This window comes from Passer domesticus, chromosome 2 (genome assembly GCF_036417665.1).
Source record: "Passer domesticus isolate bPasDom1 chromosome 2, bPasDom1.hap1, whole genome shotgun sequence".
NCBI classification, from domain to species: domain Eukaryota; kingdom Metazoa; phylum Chordata; class Aves; order Passeriformes; family Passeridae; genus Passer; species Passer domesticus.
The window spans coordinates 34,002,486-34,014,531 of NC_087475.1; the positions used below are offsets into that span (position 1 = coordinate 34,002,486).

A 12,046-nucleotide genomic window follows, 5' to 3' on the forward strand; every position below is an offset into this window, starting at 1 on the left:
GATTTATCCTCACACAACCATCTGAGCAGTAAGACAGACAGCTTCCCTTCCTCCTGAAGCACAATGGATTGCAGCAGGTAACAATCTGGAAATGATTTCCAGGTGGTTTTTTCTGTCAGTTCCTTACAGTACATCTCCTGGTATATTGCTGCATAGTGGAAAGATCAGACCGTGAGCACAACTGTGTGTATTGCAATTCTTGCTTTACCATGCTACACACTATACCAGTATTTAACTTTATTTAACCAAAAGCTCATAGAAAACTGAGTTTAAATGTAGCATGTATCCATTCAAAATGCAGATAGTTACTCTTCAAACAGCCTGAAACAGTCCAGGAAAAACAGATCCTATAGTGATCAAGCTGCAGGGCAAGTTCCCAGCCCTGGAGAGGAGAGTTTGGGGCCCCTGGACACAAAGGGTTGGATCAGCAGTTCTGGGCTGCAGCTGGCAGCCTGGGGCCTCGCACCACGCTCGGAGCTGGGATCAGCAAAGCCTGACCCACTCAAGCACAATTTCTCTGTCTTTCCCCATGACAAGAGAAGTTACCACAGGACACTCAGAGTGGGATGAGCAGATGTGCTCAGCACACCCCACCTCCAGCTGCACCAGCACAGTGTGAGCCCTGGACACCAGCACACGCCCAACAGCAATAAAGCACATGCAAATATTAGCTGGAGAATGCAGCCCAAGGAAGCAGAGATGTTTTTGGACATCCAGGGAATTGGTTTTGGCTACAGCATTCTCTACGTAACCCAAAAAGCTCTCCAAGACTAGAATTTAATGTGGCAAAAAAAAATTATTTCATATTAAAAACATGGAGAGTCATTATGCCAAAGAGTGAGTTAATTAAGGTGGAGTTTCAATGACAAAGAATTGCTGGACTGCAGAAATTTTGGAATATTTTCTGACTTTGCAGATGAAAATAGTGTTTCATTTGACTGGAAAATGATGTTGGTAGGGGATGCCCCATGCCTTTTTGCAGTCCACTGGACACATTTGTTTTTAAACAGATGCATTTGATCTCCACGTGCTTGTATGTGTTCCCAGGCTCAAAATAAGACAAAGAGTAAGTATGTCTACACTTTAAACAGCAACTTCCTTTGACATGGTGTCTCTTCTTTCCCACGTCTACAAAAGCAGAGTCTTTGAATCTTAAATTAAAATATAGTATCATAAATACTAAAGATTAAAATTGCCATGAAATCCATTAATCGAAATATGTATCCACATGAGTGGTATTTTAAAATAAATTATTATATATTAATATAAATGCTAATAAATAATTTTAAATACCTTTTGCAGCAATAAATCAAAGCTTACCCTTACTTAAAAAGACAGAATTCTGTGATTAAAATCAGGAAGATTTTACATATTGCAGTTCAAGAGCGAGAAGAGAAGCATATTATTAAAAAAAAAAAAAAAGAGAAGAGAAGAGAAGAGAAGAGAAGAGAAGAGAAGAGAAGAGAAGAGAAGAGAAGAGAAGAGAAGAGAAGAGAAGAGAAGAGAAGAGAAGAGAAGAGAAGAGAATCCACAGTCCACACACTGAAGGAAATAATTCAAATGAAAGTATATTTAAAAAGATGATTGACTCGCCTGGTGAACTGGGGTCTTCAGGACCAACCACAGTAAACTCCATGGCAACTAATGGTAACATTCCCATAAGAATAGAATTGGTCCTCACAGCAGCAGAAGTTAAGTTTTATCCCTACAGCAACACAATATTTTCAGGATTTTTTTGTCCTATTGTGTCATTTTTCTATGTTACTGGATTGCATAAAATCAATTAAATAATTTTTCTATTACAAAAATGTGATTAAATAGTCTGTGTAATGCTCCTACTCAATTTAAACCATGAGATCACAAAGGGCCCTTGTAATAGAAAGAGAACAAAAGGAATGGATTTTCTCTTCCAAGAACCACACAGTAATAACAAAAATATTCATTTTTACTTCAAACCTCCAAGATATCTCTCAAAAACTCTCTTTTAGTTCTATTTTAATTAAATTTTGAACACCTCAGCCATTCAACTGCTTACCTATCAATTCAGACTGAGATGAAAACATTTTAACACCCTGATTGTTAAAGCACTTCAGAGAACAGCAACACGATGGATTTTCTCTGTTAGAATGCTCTTTTTCTGTGCTCTGGACAGGACAATCTGCCTTTTTGCCATGCAGATCAGCCTAAGATGTTCCTTTTGGGACTGGAGCTCCTTTCTGTTCCTAAGCAACACATTTGCATAAGCTGAAGGAGCAAAGAAAAATGCTTTTCACATCATTTACTGGCTTGCCTGATTAAAGTAAAAGACAGAAGAAAGCAAACAGCAGCTGACAGTCCTTTGTGCAACAGATTTGACATACTGTTAAGCTTTCAAAAATACATCTGCAAATGGAATTTTTTAAAAAAAGGCTTAAAATGTGAAAAGAGAAAAAAATTCCAGCACTGTATTATCCCATTCAAACATCATAGCAAGTCCCAGAAGAATGGCCATATAATAGAAACGATTAATTTAGTATTAGACTCCTACAGGGTGATGTGGCTCACAATAACTGCAGGCTTCTAAAAGCAGGCACAGACTGAGGGAAGAACATGAGGCTAATAGCATGGGAGGAATTTTTTTTTCTTTAAGAAAATATCAGCTTCCTTAATTAAAAGCTCTTTGTGCTCAGTCACATGTGAATTTTTCATGCAATCCACACTGCTACCTGTCCAGCTTCTGTCCCCTGCAGGGAAACATCCCAGCAAGCAATCCCCATCCCTGCCATCTCTTCACACAAGCAATGCCTGTGCTATGATTGTGCGAGCAAGGTTCAAGTGCTCAGTGATACACCAGTCTTATCAGCTGGAAAACTGAATTCTGGGCAGTATCAGTAAGCAACAGCAGCACCATTAATGCAACATAAAAGCCACACTTCAGTGAGTCAGTTCTGTTCCTCCCACAGGATAACCAAGGTCAGAAGGACAGCACTGCTAAGGATGCTGTCATGGAGCTGAAGTGGCTTGCTGACACACTGACCACCAGGACTCGGAGAACAATTAGTTATGCCTGTCAAGGAACTTCCCTTTCGGTATCCTGGATGAATTCAAGCACTTTCCAATAAAAGGAAGGTGTGGCACTCTACTATCATCACAGCAGATTAGGAATGAGGGAGTCTTGGGCTCTTTGGAAGACTAGCTCAAGACTGAGTGAGTGATGATAGTCCAGAATTGCCTTTCCTGAAGCCTGCCACCACGTGTATGTCTACTAACTACTCCTTTTTACAGCATCAGTAAGAAAACTCTGCCATAACTAGAGAACACTGTGCAACCTCAGCACTTCTGTACCATAGCACCAGGCTGGAGTCACTATATTTTTGCTAGCAAGGCACCAGAAAAGTGAATTTATCTTTTCCTGCTGTGTTAGCAGCCAGCAGGAGCACATGGATGAGCACATACTAATTCTACAGCAGCAGCATCTGCAGTGGATGATGATGAAGCAGCAAGTAACAAGCAGGTATTTCAAAGGGCAGCCTGGCCAGTACCATGCATCTGCAGCATCATTCCACATCTTGAAGCTTTAGAAGAGAGATACAACTTCCTGATGTTAAAATATAGGGTGAAAAGCTATCCCTCTGTAGGAATCTCAAGTGAAGGATGCACACACTTCAAAAATGAAAAATTAATTCTGTTTATTCCACTTATTTCATTTGATACTCCATTGCAATGGCATGGGAGAAGCCTAAGCCTCTAAAATTTCCTCCAAAAGTATCCCACTCAGATGAACAAGGAGGGAGGGCCTGTCTCTGAAGTTTGTCCTGCAGCATGCAACCCCCCTCTGCAATGGCATTTGTGCTACAAGAATTCACATAGGTGTTTTGTTTGGTTTACTTTATCTGTGAACCTAAGTCTAAAGCCCAAGATAAGTCACAAATGCAAAATAAATAAAAAAAAATCTGCTGTTGATGGGGCTAGATGACTGAGAGGGTTTGTGCTGGTTTACTACTTAATTCTCACAGAACTGAATTAGTTCTCAGTGAACTAACTAATGTACAGAATGAATCCCCTTCTGCAATATGTGATCTCTCTTCAGACTGCAATGAAACTAGATTTAAGCATTGTTTCACATTCTAGGTTAGGTGTGCTGAGATCTGTCTTGCTACACTCACTTGCCTTACCCTATTCATATTCTCTGGTATTACACCGTTGAATTGCACCATTTCACCTTCCCGACCAACCCCCTCCCCTTCTCTTTTTTGCATTCTTTTCCTCTCAGCCAGTTCACTCCTCCACACCCCTTTTCAATCTTCTCGGTTTGCCATTTTTGCATTCTGCTGATGCTGCTCTCTCCTGCAGCTGTTCTCAACAAGCATTTCTTCTGTACTGGCTCCTGATCCTGCTGCTGCACGGGTGGTAGGAAGCAATGCTGCACAGCAGTGCTTTGGACAGACTGAAGTTTAGCACAGAAGCACAGCACTTACAGCATGTGAACAGTACAACAATAGTGTGAAAAGCTCTCTCACTTCTTAGCAAAGATAACACTCCCCCTGTGAACGTTCTGCAAAGAATGAGAAGGGGAGCAGCAAAAGCAATGACCAGCCCAGAAAGGAAAAAGGAAAGCAAGTTCACATGGAATTAGCCTGGCATGGCTCAGGATGAAGTCTTCCATCACAGACTGCCCACACTTGCTCAGCATGGGCTTCCTTGGCTGCCCTTTGTGTCTGGTGTGCACAGAGTGCTGGTACTTTAATCAAAAAGGGCACACCTGTGTATATGGGCTGAAAGGAGCTGGGGACAGGGGAACTGAGACCCCAGTGGATGGAGGACTGCCATCTTACAGGTAAAAGAGATGAGCCTCAAAGATGGAGAGAAAGACAAGAGTCTGGAGTCTTCAGGTTTCCATCTAAGCAGCAACACAATCCCTCAGCCTTAGACAAACTGTTTATTTGTACTCAGAGAACGGCTTTGGCTGAAAGGGACCTTAAAGACCATACAGTTCATCCCCCCTGCCATCAGCAGGAACACCTTCCACTAGACCAGGCTGTTCAAGGCCCCATCCAACCTGGCCTTGAACACTTTCAGGGATGGGACACTCAAAGCCTCTCTGGGCAACCTGTTCCAGTGCCTCACCATCCTCACAGTCAGGAATCTCTTCCGTATCTTTTAGCTAAATTTCATCTCTTTCAGTTTGAACTCATTACTCCTAGTCCTATCACTACAGTTCCTGATAAAGCATGTGAGTTCCTGTACTTTTATTTCACAAGAACAGAGAGAAATAAAGAAAAAACAAGATTGTTTTCTCAGGGGAGTGGAGGACAGCACTCTCTTCCTTAGCCCAGTTACACAGATGGTTGCCCCAGCTCCAGGGTCAGACTTACAGCTTCTCAGGGGAGTCTGCTTGGCAACACCCCTGCCTGTGGGAAGGACACCCACCACAGCACTGCTGGGGGCAGCAGTGCCTCTGCATTTTGCATCCAGCTCCATCTTACAGCACATGTCCCCCAGTGACACGACAGGCATTCATTATGTCCAGGGGGTTCTTTCAATGCACGCCTGCAGCTGAAGCTCTGGCTTCAGTGTTGCCTTATTTTGAGTTTAAAAATTCAACAAAGGCTTTAATAAAAATGACTCTGAAAGAAAGGCTGTCTGCTGTCATTCCACTCCTTCTCTATGCCTGTAGGTACTTGGTAAGTCAACAATACAAGACTCTCCACTTTCAGTTAAAAAAAATTACACAGCTTCAGCTGAAAAGTAAGTTGGAAGGTATTTTAGGCAAATTTGTACTAGCCATGCTTAAAAGTAGCTTTTTGTTTCTTATCTAAATCAGTACAACAATAATGTACAATTTTGCTAAATTACAGTATCTAAAAAGAAAACGAAATTAAAAAACCAAACCAACAGGCTTCAGAAACTGTAAAAAACCAATCCACCATTATGTGCATTTCTGTGAGGAGAGAGTGAATCAGCCAAGAAGTGAATAACAGCTAAATAGTTCTCTTAAAAAAAAACCCAAAACTAAGGAAATAGACAGGACAGAGTAGAAGAGAAAACAAAATTAAATAAATTTTAGTTTCTTAAGCTCTCTTTTTCCTCAGAAAGAGCTCATGATCTGTAGTATTTTATACAAGAAAATACACAATTTCAGTGAAAATTCATCCAAAGCATTACTTCAGATATCACCTGACAAGCATTCACATCTATCTTGAGCTGTGTGTCATGACAGTTTGCCTGAACTTCACACTCAGAATCTATAATTCAGTGTACTCTCCTTATTGATTTTACATCACTGAAACCACTTAAAATAATTAGAGTTATACTGAAAGAAGGCTATAAATAGCTTCAGGTCAACAGCATTTTTATTTCCTACCAACAAAGTGCCCATGCCCCTGTCAGAATTATAGTATTTTGAACTGAAGTACAGCACTAACATATTTTTATCTAAACCCTGGAAACAAATCTCTTGTACAGGTGTCAAGTATAAAGTAAGCATCTCCAAAAGCACCTTGTGTCATTTGCACAGCTGGAATCACTACTTAGCACGTCAACTCTTGAGACCCATGTCCTAACATAAAACCACAGTACTGATTTAAAAATCTGTTTCTAAAACCAAAAGCACCATTTAATTTTTTTCCTTTACTTTAGAATAAAGTAATTTAAAGTAATTCAGAGAAGAACATTACTGAGACTCAACCCTGCTAATCATTTGCAAAGAGTGTCATCTAGTAAGCATAAGTCTACACACTGACTGAATTCTTAAGATGCCTTTCAGTGGATGGAGAGCAAGGGGGATGGCATTTTTTTCCACCAAATGAGCAATTATTGGCTTTAAAAAGTTTGTTTGTCACTCTATTACCTCCTGACCAACTGTACGGAAAGCAGACCTGCAAAAACCAGCCACATGAAAGGCTTGCTGAAAGACAGACAACTGAGAAAATCTCACAGTACATGGCTCGAGCAAAGAGAAATCCTACAAGTTCACCCCACAAATAATCATTTTGTAAGCTGGGAGCACTCACAAACCAGGAAAAGGAGGGCACCACAGCCTGCTGCCCTGGCATTTACCTCTGATAAAAGCAAGAACAGCAGTGCCAATTCCATGTGTGTTACCCGACTACTTGAGTAAGTAAAGCTTTACTAAAGTTAACAAGCAGAACTCATGTGGAGGACACTCACTAGGCCAGAGCACCTGTCCTGGCAGCACACACACAGAGAACCACAGAACAACCACCCAGTCTAAGAACTGCCATGTTCACTTTTACTTCTCTGCACTCATTGAGAAGAGCACAGCAGGGACCTCACAGCTTGACTACGAGGGCTGCAAATCTACAGCAGACCACAGCTGGCTAAGTGCCACACAGCGGGTGCCTGGCAGGCAGCTGGTTTAGCAAGGAAGGGATTTCCACCCTGAGAGTCCTCTGAGCTCACCATCACACTGATGCCCTGCTGGGGTCCCTTCCAGCAGGAGCAGAGGTCTGGCAGAATGAAACAGCTACAGCAAATGTGGGGATGGGATAGAGCAGCAGGACAAGTGCTGCTCCTCAGGAGCAGGGACCACCACCATCTCCCAGCTGGGAAGGCTTGGAGAGATGGGCTCCCTCTCCAACACCCCAAGCCAGATCTGTGCTCAACTCAGCTGCCCACAACCTTAAATCACCTCTCCCACAATGATCTTTCTGCAGAAAGGCTACACAGCTATAAATTCACTTGATATCTGCTCAGCCTGAGGGAAAGGGGGTTTCTTCTGAGATGGCAAATGCCTGACGATTATTTGTGCCATACCAACCTTTAACACAACTCTACTTTCTACATTTTAATTCCAAGATAGCCAGTTTCCCCCCCAAAACATTGAAGTGTGTCAATACAGGATTTTCTTCACAAACTTTTGTGAGTGGACATATCTTTACAGACATAACAGAGGCATACAGTAAACAGTACACACTAACACAGAGAAAAATCTTTCCAGTCTTATGAAGAAAACATACTTCAGGATTTTTGCCAGTGTGTTTACAAGAGATAAGGAGCCACCCAAAATATCTTACAACATTTTTGGTGCCAAGAGATAGAAAGATTAACTGCTGTTTTGCAATCTCTGTCTTCTTGTAGCAAGCCTCATCAATGCATCATACATTATTTTTACCACCAGAAAGGCAGTGATGTGGATTAATGGAATTACGTTTTAACAAAGCAAATCAATACGCACTCTGTTATCAGTATTACACAGCAAAGTGTGCCCCCGAGCCCTACTAATGTCAGCTTCTAAGGGCAGACGTGCAGTAAAGAAGAATCCTGAACTGACGTATGTAGCTTAAAATATAAAGCACCATTACCAAGCTCTCTGTGAGCTTTTATAGGTATACAATCATATTTCACAATGTTGAAATGTCCTTCTTTCATTTTACTGTTTCAATTCTGCATAAAAACCAGGGCAAGGGTAGGTGGGTTTTATTTGTTCTCTATACAAATAACAATGTAGCCAAAAAGTAGCAAGATGACCTTCAAGAGTAAAGTCTGCCAGAGGCCACTTGAAACAAGGTATATTTTCTACAGATCAAAAATTTACAAATCTGTTACATTTACTCCTCCCTCTTTGCCTCCATCCCTGAGAACACGCTCACAGGGAAGCTCGGGGCTGTTCAAATGGATCACAATCCCACGGACACTGATGGATCCACCTCGAACTGCTTCACTGGCCACTTATGCCTGGGCTGTGCCAAGCTCCTGCAGCATCCCTGGGTAAACAAGCACCTTCCCTGGTTCAGGCATAATTGCTTATTAAGTTGGGGCTTGCCATGGTAGCTACAGCTATTTTAAAATGTATAAACAGTGGAAATTCAGAAGAGCACACAGCCACTGGCGCAAGCAGTGAAGTCAATGGCAAGCTGACTTCCAGCTCAGCAGGGTAAAACTCGCTGCCCAGCATTCAAGTTTACTTCACTTGTTGGCACAGCAAAGGAACCCCACTTGAAGAACTTGCCCAGAGAACATAGGGCAAAAACTGTAAAATGAAACCCACTTGATATGCACATACAGGCATGGAAGTTACATTAAAATAATTTTTCTCTTGTATAGCATTGCAAGCAGCTTTCAGGCCAGAGGATGAATACAACTGTTCCCACAAAAAAAAAAGCTTTGTGGGGATTTTTTTGTCCCATCTTTTTATTCCAACCTTGCAGCTGAATTCCAACCACTCTGAATTTGCCACCTCAACTCAATATCTTGGAAATCTTCAAGAAACAAACTTTAAAATAAAAATCAGATTATTCTGACAAGAGAGTTACGGCAAGATTTTAAAACCTACCCTCAGGAACAAGCCACCTTCCAAGACAATTCTCTCCCAGAATGAATAAATAAAGCACTAACCAAAACTTAAGGAGTATATCAGACAAACATCTAACATGGAACACATAGCTAGAACAGATTTCTAGTAATTACTTAATTATGCTACAAATGGTCAGCATAATGGACCAAGAGAATCTCTTGGTTTAAGCCCAGAGGACAGTTTCCATCTAAGGCAAACTGAAGAAACAAGAATTTTGTTAATGAATACTTTGGGTATTACAGGTACATAATGAAAAGTCTATAAGCTTTTTTGTAAGTCACACATTCAGAAGATAAAAACTGAAAAGTCTGAATTGTCTGTGAAACATTTCCTTTCTTATAACATACATTTAAAAAAAAATTTAAACAACTTAGACAATTCGGCTCCATTTAAGTTTGAATGCTGTGATATCTATTTTTAATCAGCAAAGCTGAGCACACCCTCCATTCAAACACCACTCCACACTCATCAGGACCTTCAAAAGAAACTGACAAACTCAAGACCTGTAAACAAAACAAAGTCTTTCAAGCAGGGATGTTGGGGGCTGGGTGTATTTGGGTGTTTTCCTAAGACTCAGAGAGGTTTATTCTCAGAATACATAACCAAGCTGACAACCTGAAAACCAAAGCACATTAGAGATATTCCATCAAGTACATAGTCCCAATTAAAAAAATAAAAATCTAAGCTCAACAAAGAAAGACTGATGTACAGTTTTTAGAGGGCGAGCCAAGCAAGCTTTGATGATACTGGGGTTAAGCCTTCCCAATGCTGTACAGACTTCTTCCAAATTCCTCCTCCTCCCTCCTGGCAGCTACAGAGACAACTGGCTGCCTACACCAGCCAGACTTCACAGACCAGTTGCCTGGGAAAGCTTGAAGAGTCTTTTACACTAGAACAGGAGATACTTTGTGTTTACAAAAGATTGGGAAAAAAGTTTTTTAGGGGTAAAAGTGGGACTTAAATGAAGTCAAGAATCATAACTTAATCAAGGAGCAGCAATGCATTTTCTATCACATAGCTCAGACATTCTCTGAGCATAAAACAGTTTAAGTACAATTAATAGAAACATAATTCAGAGATTGCCAAATTGCACTACAGTATTATTATAAATTCAATTTTGAAGAAAACACTACCACACAACACTTCATATGTACATGTTCAGTAAGCTTATTATAATAAAGTTATGCCAAATAAGTAACAAGGAATGCAATAAGGATTGGAGTCCTCATTAGCCTAAGCTTACCATTTCCCACAGTTTACAGAAAAGCCTGGTATGACCTTCTAATTAAGAAGAAATTCCTCCAGCTAGCTTTCCTCCTCCTCCAATACACGCTCTCCAGCCAGCACTTCAGGCAGGCTGGCTGCATCCCACAAAGACAACTTCCTCCCAACAGCCTTCCTGGCACAAACAACCATTTACATGTCTAAATGCTACTTCAGCCTGCCATCAAACAGCGCAGGAATAAAAATCAAGGCAATGAGAGCCTAGTGAAAAGCAAAAAAAATTAGCAGAGATGTTGAACTACAGGAATACTCAGAAAGATGAAGTGCATGTGTGTCTTCACCTTTGCTCATGACAGAGGAGGGATGGGGTGGCAGACCATCCATCTGGGGATTTTCAAGCCTATAGTGCTGCTGTCATTACAGCATAGTTATTTTTACTGGATAATTCTCAAGTTCCTCATGAGGAAGTTATTCCACGTCCTTAGACAGACACTACAGATCACCTCCTTCCTCTGAAGAGGGAGATGAACCTGCATAGGGCTTTTCATTTTTATTTTTTCCCCATCTAGCCCACTCTAAGACAGCCTAGGAGGCAGAACTCCGACCACTCGAGCGCTGCAGACACAGGGGCCACGCACGAGAGAGAACAAGCCAAAGCTTACCCCCAGGAACAAAACCCAAGAAGGGCTTTCGGGTGCCCGCCGCTGCGGGACCCAACCCGCCCGAGGCCCGCGGCTCCGCTCGGCCCTTCCCGCCGCGCCCCGGGCACCGCCCGAGCAGCGGGACCCCCGCGGCACCGCCAGACACCGAGGGGGGCTAAACCAGCCCCAAGCAGGAGTACCGCGCTCACGGTTACCAGCCAGAGGGGCGCGGAGCCGCCCGGCCCCGCAGATGAAGCGCCCGAATTCGGGGGAGGGGGCGAAGGCGCCCGGGCGGGCCCGGGAAGCGCTGCTCACCCGCTCTCCGCCGGCTCCCGGGAGCGCGCTGCCCGGCGGCGGGAGGAGCCCGTCTGTCTGTCTGTCCGTCTGTCCGGCCGCCCGCGGGCTCCGCTCGGCCCGGCCGCCGAGGGTCGCGTCGGCCCGGCGGCTCCGCTCCTGGGCCGCGCCTGGCAGGGAGTTTCCTGTCTGAGTCACTTCAGCCGGGAGTTGCGCAGGGAAACACCCTTCCTGCCGCTCCAGCTCCTCCTCCTCATCCCAAACCTGCCGCCCCTTCCCGCCCCGGCTCCTCCTCCTCCCGGGGAGCCGGGAGCCGTCCCGGAGCTGCCGCAGGCGGCGGAGCTGCGTCCCGGACCGGCCCTTTGCCCCGTGTACAGGGCACGGATGAAAGTGGCTTTCATTAAAAGCAGTCTGCCTCTCGGAACACAAATCTACGCCCAGGACGACCGTGCCCACTCGTACAAACCCCGCACAGTGCCATCCAGTGCCCGCCCCAGCAGAGAACACCAGCGCCCCGGGCACCGGGGCCGGCAGTGACGGGTCAGCGCCGGGGCTTCCCACTTCCCAGCTTCGCCACCATGGCGAGGGAAAA

At 43.5% G+C, this 12,046-nt stretch overlaps 1 protein-coding gene across 2 annotated transcripts in view; it reads right to left on the reverse strand.

Annotated features, from left to right (window-relative positions):
• Positions 1-11,676, reverse strand: part of CYFIP1 (cytoplasmic FMR1 interacting protein 1) — a 74,378-nt gene extending 62,702 nt beyond the window's left edge. Inside the window, exon 1 of one of the 2 annotated variants that reach the window (XM_064408168.1) lies at positions 11,476-11,676. The gene's annotated coding sequence lies outside the window, so the exon portion shown is untranslated. The remainder of the gene's footprint in view (positions 1-11,475) is intronic. The other variant, XM_064408167.1, reaches the window with a different exon arrangement.
• Between the last annotated feature and the right edge of the window lie 370 nt (positions 11,677-12,046).